The 12,543-nt window shown below is 38.6% G+C and overlaps 1 protein-coding gene across 12 annotated transcripts in view; it reads left to right on the top strand.

The window, feature by feature from the left end:
* Positions 1-12,543, top strand: part of MAGI2 (membrane associated guanylate kinase, WW and PDZ domain containing 2) — a 789,209-nt gene that overhangs the window by 366,904 nt on the left and 409,762 nt on the right. The window lies entirely within an intron of this gene.

Raw genomic sequence — 12,543 nt, 5'->3', positions numbered from 1 at the left:
CGCGATTCTTGTGTTGCTTTTGATGTTGTCTTTGTTTAGAATAGTTCCTGTATGAAACACCATGCTTTCAGATGAACTGCATGCTCCTTTCACAAATTGTCAGATGACTGTTCCGAAGCTGTTAGGATTTTGCCAGGGAAACTGCAAATGAAGGCTTTGATTACGATGTTTATGGAAATAAAAAGAGATGTTGACTTTGAATTTCTTGTGATGCGGGCATGGCTAGAAGTTGAGCTGTGGTTGTTGTTGTACATTGTCTGAATCCTAACAATGGGCAGTCCAAGTAGAGCAAGTTTGAATGGTGTTTCTTCAGCAATTCCAATGCATTTCACTCTTATGATATTTGGTTTTTCATTGAAGGAAAGGAATGTGATTTTTTTTTTTTAATTGATGAAAAAGCCAACAGGATTTGTAAAAATATTGAAAGAAGCAAATTAACATTTCTGTTTGAATGGGTTTTGTTAACACAAGCATGCCTAAACATCTAAACCAAATCCCAGCAATTTCTCATTTCTCTTGCTAGGCAGATGCATTTCTTTTGTTCCTGAAAATTTTTCCCTGCATTTATAGAACAAAAGGCATTGGCTTTTTTTTTTTTTTTTTTTTTTTATATATATATATATATATATATAATGGCAGCAAGAGAGTTATACACAAATTAGCGATTTTGTACAGGTTAATGCTCTGCTTCATTCTGAAGCAAACTGCCTTAAGGTATTAGGAGGAAAGGGAGTGAGCAAACAGGGGGAAGGCTTGACCGACCTCCAAGAAATATTGAATTCGGATGGATTTAAATCATACAGAGAATTATACATTTATCTGTAGCTGGATTTCAGCTCCATGTCATGCAAAATCTGCAGACCATAGCAGGGAGATTCTTAGCAACCAATAAATCAGATTTGTAATGGGCCTTTAAAATTTCTCTGTGAGGGGTGACTGCCTGGGTCCCCTTTGGCCAAATTAAGATGCAATCTGACAGTACAGTAGCATCTGTGTGCTGACATTTTCTCGTGAACCTAGTGAAAAATGGCTCCATATCTCTTCTTCAGTCCCCAAAAGACAGTTTCTGAATAGCCATGCATTTTTCCCCTGTATTATTGTTTGTTTTAATCACCATTCCCTCTGATGATGTCTGGCTTGTTTTGCTTTGCTTGCTTTGACTGTTTGACTAACTGAGGGGCTGTAGTAGGCGGTGGATTTTTTACCTGAAATCAGAACCTCATGCCAGTACTACTGCTCACTCAAACAAAATGAAAAAATGTTTTTTGAAAATAATTTGTATAAATACTGATAATAGAACAGTATGCCTGTGCTGCTGGAATTAGCGAAGTAGGTTGAAAAACATGTGTCTTAGGTAATGTGCCACCCACGATACAGGTGAAAAAGAAATGCCAGCCAGTAGTGAGTGCAACTGACAGGTAAAATTGAAAATTCTAAAAAAAGACACAAGAAGAAATTCCTTGAAGTCCAGAAGTATAGCTATCGGTACAAGTGTTTTTTACCCAAGGGAGAAGTTCATGTTCAGATACTACAAGACCTAGTGGGGAAGGAGGAGGGAGGAAGTCATTCCTTTAACTGTACTACAAGTGTGCTTGTTGGAAAGAGCCTCGCGTGGAATGTCCATTGAGTCTGACACCGCAGCTCGACTGTACGGTTCCTCAGCAGAACTTGTAGCTCGGGGTGGGAGAAGCCTCTGTCTGTGCATGTGTGGGGAGAGTGCAGGGGAGTGAGGAAGGGGACCATGTTTCTCCATAGTGACCCGTGCCAGGAGATTCGTGGAGTGGCAGGGATGCCCGCTCTGGTGGAAACCACTTCCTTAAATGTTCCCTGAGATAAGGTGGCTCCATAGTACAAAAGTAGGGCAAGTAGGAGCCAGGATGACTGTGAGAAGTTGTGAGTAGTATGGACCCTCTCTAGAAAGTGTGGCCAGTGTTATTTTTGTCACTACTTAATAGTGCCTGTAGAGGCTTTTGAAGAGTCACTGTGTTTACTGGAGTCCTGTACTTTTTCTCCAATTTAAGGTAATAGTTTCTCTGTATTACAAATATTATTTTCAGCAAGAAAAGAATGACTTTAAAAGCTTCCCTTACAGAAAACAAATGGCATAAATATGCCATTTACCCATTGCAAGAGGCATTACATTTTAGTCAGTGTTTAGAAAGCATGTTGTGTGGAGTACTTTTGAGAACCCCAAATGTTACTTGCCAGACTTGTTACAGCCTTTTTAGATTGATTTTCATAGACCTAAATGCTTGGAATTATGGTGCAAGATTCCACTACTGCTGGAGAGGAGCAAAAATGGAACTTTAATACCGCATGCAGATCCCATTACTGCTTTTGTACAGGTAGATAATTTGACAGTGGTAAACATTTTGCTTCATGGAAAGTGACACAATTGCACTGTGGGAATGTGAAAAAGAAAACAAACATCTTGCAAACCATCAGACAGGCAGCAATGTCAACGAGAGATAAATAGAGTTAAAATGCTTTGAGTGACAGAAAGATTCCAGATGCCTAATTCACATTGACCGTAGTTATAAAACAAGGGAATGCAGCTGCAGCTTTAGAAGCTAAACCAAATCAGGCTGATTTCCAGATGTGTATATACATAATCAGAAAGAATGGGAGTCTAATACTGAACATGAACAAATTAGATTTCAGAACTTAAGTGGACACATTTAGAGAAACTGGATTGAAGATTTACCACAGGCAGAAAAGTTTCTAGAAGAAATTAAATGAGCAAACTTAACCCAAATGAAATGCACACATCCAGCTAGTAGCATTGTCTATTGATTATGTGATTATTAAGTATAACACAGTTTAAAGTGGCCTTTAAAATGTGAAAATCTGATTTAAGAACTGAAGCAAGACTTTTGATATTTATTCTCATTACAAAATGAAAACTGCCCAGGGACTTTGCTTGCAAATACACATTTTCTCAGGGTGCAGCACTGACACATTGGACCTCTGTAGAGGAGGAGGGAAAAACAAAGATAGAAATAAAATGGTGGCGCTTTGAAAATTTCTCACCATCACTTTCTACAAGCTGTGTAAAAATATCCTATGTTTAAATGTAAAGGTCAGGATTGTCTTCTTGTTGTGATGTAAATAAAAATAACAAGAATTAAATAGATTAATGTATACTGACATTAAAAAAGATTCAGACCGAGCGTATTGAAGTCTGAGAAAATTATATTTACATTGAAGCAGTCCAAGTAGCGATTGTCAGTGTTCCAGCTGACAGACTCAGCAAACAGCCCACCTATTTCCCATTTCAGCAGCAAATGCCTGTACAGAAACCATCATGCTCTCACTACAAAATAAGCTTAAGAACATTAAAGGCCATATAGTATTCCCAGTTGCCCTAATGCAACCAGTTTAAATCGAGTTTGTTGTAAATTATATCACTATAACAGAGCCGATTGTAACCCATAGAGTCAAGAAAAGAGTATGGTCAGCAGAATTTACTTTTTTTCTTTTTTTTTTTTCTTCTTTTTTTAAGTAAGAACATCCCAACTATTCCTCTGTCATTTCTTCCACAAGTATATATCACATTCCAGATCCATGTGTCTTCATTTCTAGCACTAGATAATAGTTTCAGAGACAGATCTATTTCTTGTCACTGTTGTGAGAGTTTTCTGACTATATTGTACCATAGGATAAAGTAGAAGAATTTTTGTGGTGACCTTTGGTGTTTATATACAGAGTATACCCATGTGTTAGTGACTATCCATTATTTTTTAGAAAATTAAACATCAGCACTAGGGTTAGCTGAAAACTCTGCTGTCTATATTTGCTCTTTCTCTGAGCATGGAAGGTTAGGTTTACTTTTTCAGCTGAAGAAAGAAAACCACTCTAATCTGGAAAGATGTAAAACATTTCTAACCTGACCTCACTGGCTTTTCCTGTCACCCTTCTAATTTCTTTGGTTTTCTCCTCTCACCATTTTTCCCTTACCCTCCACAAACTTTTTTATTTATGTAAATCTTCTGACTGACCTTGCCAACCATTTATGACTTTCCATTCCTGCCCCAGCTCTGTGTTCTGGGACAGTGAGAAATACTTCCTGCTACCAGGCATTTCTTTGGTCCAGGAAACATTAGAATTTGATGCTGGGGAGTAGGCTGTAGAGAGATGCATATCAAGATGCCTACAGAATGAGATAGTCTTGATCTCATTAGTCTCCCTACTACAGAAAGGAAATTATTTTTCATTCCAACATTAGTGAAATCTACCGTTAAGAACTTGGCCAACATTCCCATGGTTAAAACTGCTGAAGGAAGCACTAAGAGCTGCTTTCTCAGGACGTTTTGATCATCTGAATCTGTGTCCTGAATACCTATATCATCATATGAACAGTTCTAAAGGAGACTGGGTTTTAGGGCTCGGCTCTGCCTCTGATGAAATTGGTGCCAAGTTTCACTCTAGAGATGAGACAAGAACATTTAGTAGAGAAAAGAAAACTGATCTTGCAGAGGAGCTCAGGTTAAATATGTTTTAGCACCTTCCTGGCAAAGAAAACAAACAAGTAGGATTGACAGGGGGTGATCACTGAACCTCTAAACACTCTAACTGTTATGCCTTATAAAAATTTAAAAAAAAAAAAAAAAAAGTGCCGAGAAAAATTATTTGTTCTGAAGGTATTAGGAGTTAAGTCTTTGCAGCCATGACAATCGCCATTGACAGAAAGTCTTATAACCAATAGGTGATGGAATACCAATGGGCATGTATGTGAGAAGCATTGCAATAGAGAGCACATCACAATAAAAGCTCTCTTTCTCACTTATCCTTTCCTTTCCAGTCAAATAAATAAATTGCAGTGATGTACAGTGTGAAAAATTATTGCAGCTAGAGTGCCTTTCTGATGACAGAGATGACATAAGTTATGAAAGCCTGTCCTAGATAATAGAAAGTAAAGATTGCTGGAAGTTAGTAAAGATTTAGGAACTTTGGGGGTCTGGATTGAGTCATGCATACTAATTGGATATGGATTGCTTCACTCCTGACTTGGTCATCTGCTGAAAAACCTGCACCGACAGGAGCACAGAGCTGTGGCATTCCCGTGCTGGACATGCTTTCTGTCTCTGTTCCCAAGGTCCTGTCTTAAATCTTCAGGAATGCTCTTGAGGTTGGCCAAAGTTGTTGGATTGTACCCATCGCTGTGAAACATGATGGCAGAATCCATGATGAGTCCAGAAAGTGACAGTGATCATTGTAATGGTGAGCAGAACCTCTTCAGGGACGGAACCTTCAGGACAGAGTTCCCTTTTGTCCAAGGATTTTTCACCTTCATAGTCAACTTTTTGACAGAAACTCCAAAAGGTAAATTGGCATCACCCTGTAATGCTATGCAGTCAGATACAATCCAGTATTTTGTATTTTAGCAATGTTATAATCTAACACATAACCTAAAGAGGAGTGAGAAGCAGTGCCTTTCTCTCTAATTAAGGTTCCCCATTACATCGTTGGGATCAAGTACATCTAAAAGCAAAGCTTAAATATGACACCAGTTTTCTGGAGTACTCTGCAAATCTAGAACATCTGAAGAGGTTTGCAGAAGGCTGAATAAAGGAGCTTGGTCAGTTCATAATTGTTCACTCTCTGTGACTGGAGCAACTGGAAGCACTTGAGCCTCTGTCTCAGGAGCTGTGCAGCTCCTGAATGGCAGAAGATGACCTCTTGTCTTGGTGTTTCTTGTTCTGAAGAAGCAATGAGAAGAAGGTTCTGGGAAACAGAAGTGAGAAGTTTGTGGAAATGTGGGTATCTTTGCATCATTTGCTTTTAGAATCCTGAACCCCAGAAATCTTTACAGGATGGGTGGTAGCTATCCCTTAGCAGTAGGACTGTGCTGAACAAAGGAAGAGGTAACTCAAAATTTTCCTAGCTTTTGTATTGCTGGATTTTAAAACCTGGAATAACTGAAGGGATAGTCTGTTCCTATCACCTCCCATTCTGTCATCACAGCCATCAAATACTGTTTGTCAAACCAGCTTCGGTGACCTAACTATCTTAAAACACCTGCCTATATACCTATTGGAAACTCCTTCTGAAAAAGGAGTGTGCCGATAGGGAGCCCTGTATTGTGTTTTTTTTCTTCTGCAGATTCAGCTGGTGCTATATATTATCCTTTACAACCTTCAGCCATTGGGAGCTAGGACACTGTAATTATGTTCCCCGTCCGTGGAAGTTACTGCCTATTACTGTGTGAAATATGTGCTCTGCTCAGGATTCAAAACTAAACTGCAAAAACATGTTTGCTGCTTTTTTCATACCAACAAAAAAACTGGTACTGTTAATTTACAGTAGTAAATGCTCTCAGCCCCTTATATGGTGGAACCTGTATAAAAATACCTTGTTACTGATATGTAAAGGAGTTAAATTTGCAGTGCTGGCAGTTGACTTCCACAAATATTATTTTACATTTGTGTAGTTCCTTTTGCTAAAAAGTCGTAAGAATTCACTTGTTTGTAAGTGTGAAAATAAACTGGAAGGCTGAGACACAGAAAATACATGACCATTTTTATACAGAGGTAACTTTAAGTCATGTCTTAGAGATAGTTAGGATCTCACAACCCATCCCAAAAAGTCGCCTTAATTGCTTATTGCTCTTGAATTTGTAGGCAGATTGGTCTTTAAGTGCCTGGACCAAGTTCCCACAATGACTCAGTAACACAGGAGAAAAAAAAGTTGGGTTTATCCCTCCTGCAGCTTGTGCTTTTGTGGCCTTATCCACGTCTTACCTTCTGTGAGGTTTCACTACTTTCTGACTAAAAAAATGTAGCCCGGTTTTATCTCTCTCTGTTCTCTCCTGAAGTTATTCAGAGGAAGTGAGATATGGTGGGTATCTCACGCACTATTCCATTAGGATAAAGAATGTATTCTCTCTCTTATGTTTCGAAGAATGTTCCAAAAAACCCTCTCCATGGCATAGTTGTGATAACAAGCAGGAAATAAATAAAAGGAGAGACAGCACAAGAAAATTTAGGTGCTTTGGTATAATCTGTTAGTTCAGCATTACAGTAATTGATACTAGTGTGCTTCCTTTGCCATGGTTCTTGGTTATAGCCACAACAGTCCACAGCATAAGATGCTGTGTTGCCTGTAGCTTCCCTCAAAACAAAGAAAGTTTTTGTTGCTAGGAGATAATGTACAGACAAGACAGTCCTTGTCAGGGGCACAGTGCATAGTGATCAGCTCTTGAACATTTTCTTCTGTTCATTTCTTCTTCCCAGTTTCATTTGAATAAGAAAGTCCCATGTGCCCCCCATGCTCTCTCCAGGGACTGACAGTGGCTTTTAAGAAGTACTGAGGTTCTCAGTTTGTCTCTGCTCACATCAAGTATATGAGGCTGTGAGTGATTACAGCTAGAAATGTTGGTGCACCAGACCCACCAGCATAAGTGTGGTAGCTCTTGAAGGTGGAGGACACATTCTTAGATCCCAACACACATTATTTTTTATTGTTCTGTGTGTTTGATAATCACTTCTGTGTATAAAGCTTAGTATATTTGGATTATCCACTGTGATAAGAATATGTCATTAGACAGCCCGGACTCCACCTGAACAGAAAATGCAAAAATTACTGCAAACAAATCTTAAATATTTGATACAAAATTTTCTTCCCCTGCTGGAGTAACAACAGGGTATTTGGCCCAGCATCCTGCTTTTAACAACAGCCAGTAGTGGATACTTTGGGAAAAGTAGAAGCACCAGGGTGATATAGAGTAATACTTCCCTTTTATACGTTCCAGTTTTCAATATAAGTTGCCAAGATACTATGATGTTTTCCAAGTGATATGACATTCTTCTTCTAAAGCATGAGTTGGTGTTACGTGGCCACACAATGCAGAAGAAATATCATTTCCAGCTTTGGTGCTATGGATACATGCTCACTGCTGTGTATGTAACCAGACCTCTGCACTTCAGTACAAGGTGACCCAGTCATGGAGGAAAATTGGTTTGTTACGCCTCCACCTGAGCTTACTGCTGCTTTGGTGGTGAGCCTCATATCTTCAAGCACATCAGACCTTCCTGGCATTATTAGAAATACTTTAAAAGTCAAAAGCTTTGAGCTTTGGCTATCTCAGCATATAAATCTGAAAAAGTGTTTCATTTGTGATAAACACATTTTTGTGCATAGGAGTCATGCCCAGCAAAGACAAAGTACTATAATGAAAAAAGAAAAAAAAATTAATCAGAAGAAAACCTTTTTTGGGACTCTGTTATCAAAAAAAATCTTTTAAAATATTTGACATAGAACGTGCCTCCTCTGCTGGGATCATAGTAGTGCTCCTGCAAATCACCTTTTCTCTATTAGAGGAACATTTATACCTCATTTTTGCAGGAACAGCTTTTAATTACCAGTTCATCTTATCAGTGTGCATATGATTTTGGTTTGCCTATTTGCTCATGCTTGTTAGAGTTCTCCCACCCTTCCCCAAAGATATGAGAGGAGATTGATAAACAAATGCTTTTTTGTCTTTGAGTGCAGTACAGCTGTCTCTAAGAGACAGCTTCTGTTTTCCTTAGAATTACTGACCCTCTCTGAAAATGACTATCTTTGAGTCTTGGCTTGAACCCTTCACACTGAAAAAGAGAATTGACCATTGTCTATGAAGAGTTGCGACCGACTATTGCTGCACCAGAGAGGTCAATGGGAGAGATCACGTTTAACAAGCTGTGAGTGAGTGGCACAGAGGAAGACAGAGCACAGAGAGGATCTGAGAGAAGAGAGCTTGGAGTAAAGCTCCCAAGAAGGAAATCCAAGAATTTATAGAGAAACAGGGAGAGAAAAAAAAATTAAAAATTAAGAGAACTGAGAAAGAAAAATTAAAATGAGTGAAAGCAGAAAAAGGAATCCTCGTGCACATCTTCAAGCTGTCATGGTAAAGAATATAAGCCCTACAGCTTTTCCTTCACTTCTCCATGGAAATAAAACAATTATCATGAAACGATTCTATTTTATTCTTCAGAGAAATTATTTAAAAGCAGTTCCCCGTTGTGGGAAGACTTGACATCAAGAACAGTTAGTATCTCTCACAAGTACTTCTTTATGGTTAAACTCAAATGCCAGAAAGCTGACATCCAGATGCCACCATGCTACCTTAACAGAAATGGATAGTTTTACCTTACGGGAGCTGAGGGGTAGGGAGAAAAATGTCTTTAAAAGGAAAATTAAAGTAATTATGCGCTGGATTTTGTCATTACTCTGCATAAGGAGAGTTAAACCAGTGTTAAAGTTTCCTTCCCAAGTGAGAGAGGCTTTCAGGGCAGTGGGGTCCTTCCCTTCCACCCCAGGCACTGCTTCCCACTCATAGCGCTCATGCCATTCCGCTCTTGCTCTCAAACATCCATATTACACAACCATGATTTCCCCTCTCCAGAAGAGACCCTGGGGGGGTGTGTTATACCAGACTCCTTTCCATCAGGGCTGTTTTGGGGAGCAGGCGATGCCAGGGTGCTTGTTGTGGCAAAAGGTCTTCTGCAGGTTTGCAGCATCTGGTTGAACCATGGCTGTCAAGGGAGGAGAGAGTGGGAGGGTGAAGATGGAGAGGCCCAATCTTTGTGGCCTCTATCCAGCATCGCTACGCATGAGAAGGCAGAGAGGAAACAGTGTGAGAGAAATGGTCCATAATCCATGCTGCTTCGTGGCATATTATTATATGAGAGTAAGAGATAACAGTGTGCTTTTTGATAGAAAGTCACCTTCTAGCACTTTGTCATTCAGGTTCTTTGAAACTCAGCCTGAACAAAACCTGCCTGAATAGAGCTTTAAAATGTGTGCTTTATCTTATAGTCCCTGAAGAAGAAGTGTCTTCACTCCTGAAACACGTTGAAGCTTTATGACATGCCATATTCTGATCTCAGGCACAGTGATGTAAATCTGCTATTACTCACTCAAAATCAGTGGTATTATCCTAGCAGTGGAAGACAGCAGGTTCACTCCTTCCTCCCAAGCAGAGGGATGAATTTGTTCTACGTTTTTGGCACTGTAAACTTCTCCTGACATAGTGCTGGCACTTACTTTCATCCGGATGATTAGAATTAAGCATCGCCTTCCTTTTGCAATTATACTAAATTAAGTTAAATCATTATGTTTTCAACCTTCTGTTACACTGTAGAAAACTTACTTTAGATAAAACTCACCCTTTTATTTTACTTTAAAATTCTGTCTCAAGAGTGTCTTCTCCCAAAACATGGAAACGCATATTAAAAACACACAGATCTATTTGTCTCTATAATCTTCCTACCAATTTTTCTCAGTTTTCTCAGTTAGAGGTGCAGTGACATTCAGGATGGTGCAAGGCTTTTTGTCAGTTCAGAATAATTACTAAATTGCTGAGTTTATCAGAGAAGAGGGGTAGATGGTGGTTAATGAGGAATCAGTCTTGGAGCTGATATTAAAGTGAATGTTTTGGATAGCAACAGGTAGGAATTCAGGGCAAGAAGAGTGAGGAGGAGCCTGTGTGTCAGTAGGTTGATAGTGCAGCGCTCAGAAACTCTTTCAGCCAGCACATTGCAGAGGTGCTGACCTGACCACATCTCACAGACAGCCTTGCAAGAGGCAAAGAGAGATGAATAATTTTATTTGCTTAGACACTATCCTTCTGCATCCCAGGTGGTGTTGTCAAACCGAGACTATATTCCAGGAAATAATCACAATTCATTTCTAGGACCATTAGTCTTAATCTTCTCATCATCCTTATTTTTTTACAGTAATATAGTGCATTATTTATAATGAAACTTGCTCCCTCTTTACTAGTCCTTTCCAGATAACACCTTTTCCCCTCATTAAGATGCCTATTAACCTATTATTTGTTATCTGTAATGCAATAGGTCCTACAGATCTTGATCTGTATCTTCTATACACATTTAAAAGAGAAATTCAGCGTCTACCTTAAAGGGGTTGTGAACATGCAGTTCTACATTTGACATGTTCTGTAGCTGTATAAATGGTTTCTGCTGTTCCAGAAATTCAAGATTCTTAACATAAAAGCAGATTGTTCAGGAGGTATTTATTAGATGTATAACACTATGCAGTATTAGAGCATTTATAAGAGATGTTATCCATCCACAATGGAAAGAGAGACACTAAGAGGTTCATACACAAGATTATAGTTTTTTGCTCATTTTTTCATAGTGAGTACCAAACCTAAAGACTTCCTGCATACTGGCAAGAAAAAATCAAATTATTTGACAATTTCCTGTTAATGAGAAGCAAAATAGTGATCACCCATCACAGTGATCAGAGTTTTAACACTAGATCACAATTAGGTCTATTCTTTTTAATTAAAATACCTGTACCATCTTTGCAGAAGTGTAGAACTGAAGGAGACCTCTGGGCCACTGAATTCAGTCCCTCTACAATCACAGGCAACTGTACCATATAATTTCTTGCATCTCAGTTTTGCTACACTAAATGCATTGAGCATGAACTATCTTCTCACCTGTTATCAATGTTTTTCATTGATTTCAGTGCTGAACTGGTGAATTTACCAATTAACTAGTCATATAACCTCCACTGACCTGAATACAGACACTTTGCAGAATAATCTCTCATCCAGCAGCCAGATTTCGCTGCTTTATGCTCTTCCACCTGTCTAGCTGCATCGTGATCATATTTTCTCTCTACTGAATCATTTTCATGTTGTTTTAAAGTCATAGTCATAATATATTAAGTAACAGGTAATTTTTAGATGGGTCAGTCTATACAAGGGAGAGTAATTTCTAATTTATGTTTAAAAGTTAATTTAATTTAGCAATTGTGTTCAGAATAGGAGTTGGGTTTGATTGCCCAAGTACACACCCATTTTGTGTCAAACAAACCTAATTTGGTAATGCAAACAGGCCTCATCTTGGTGCTTGAACCAAGGCATGTACCACAGAAAAAAGTAGATTATTAAACTGTTTAAAATGTTTGAAGGTGAGACTGCCATTACACCAAGTACTCTCCTGAACTTGGTCGTATCTGTGGTGCTGCTGGGTCAGTAAAATGACCCTCCTGTATAAACATGATTGCTGCTTCTACTGTGCTCTCACTTCTGATTGTATGACATTAGGTGTAGTTCCTTTAACGGTGATGTTTGCTGTGTTCTTCATTAAGTCTCACATGATTTTAACTTAAAATGTCACAACCCTTTGATCACATTACATTTTTTCAGTTTTGTACTCCCGCATTTCAATGTTATCTTAAATTAATCTTCCTGTGACCTCAGTTGATCGGGACTTTCATTAAAGGATTTTTCTTATAAAATTACTACAGGCCATTCCTTCTACACTTGTTGTAGGGATCTCAAACAGTCCAAGCTCAACAACTAAAATTAATGTTTCATGAGACTATTAGAATAGTCTCTTGAGTATTGGAAAACAGCAATGAAGAAAGGATTTTTGTTTATAGAGCACCCAACTCTTCATATTAACAATCATCCTTTTATCTCCTCCTGGAACTGACAAGATAGGAAGCAAATTGGTAATTTTCAGAGGTTTTTTCAGAAAAAAAAGAGAGAGAATTGCAAAAGCATGTTTTACATCAGTGTGGAACTTG

Source organism: Athene noctua, chromosome 3, assembly GCF_965140245.1.
Source record: "Athene noctua chromosome 3, bAthNoc1.hap1.1, whole genome shotgun sequence".
Lineage (NCBI taxonomy): Eukaryota > Metazoa > Chordata > Aves > Strigiformes > Strigidae > Athene > Athene noctua.
This window is presented reverse-complemented; position numbering and strand designations above follow the sequence as displayed.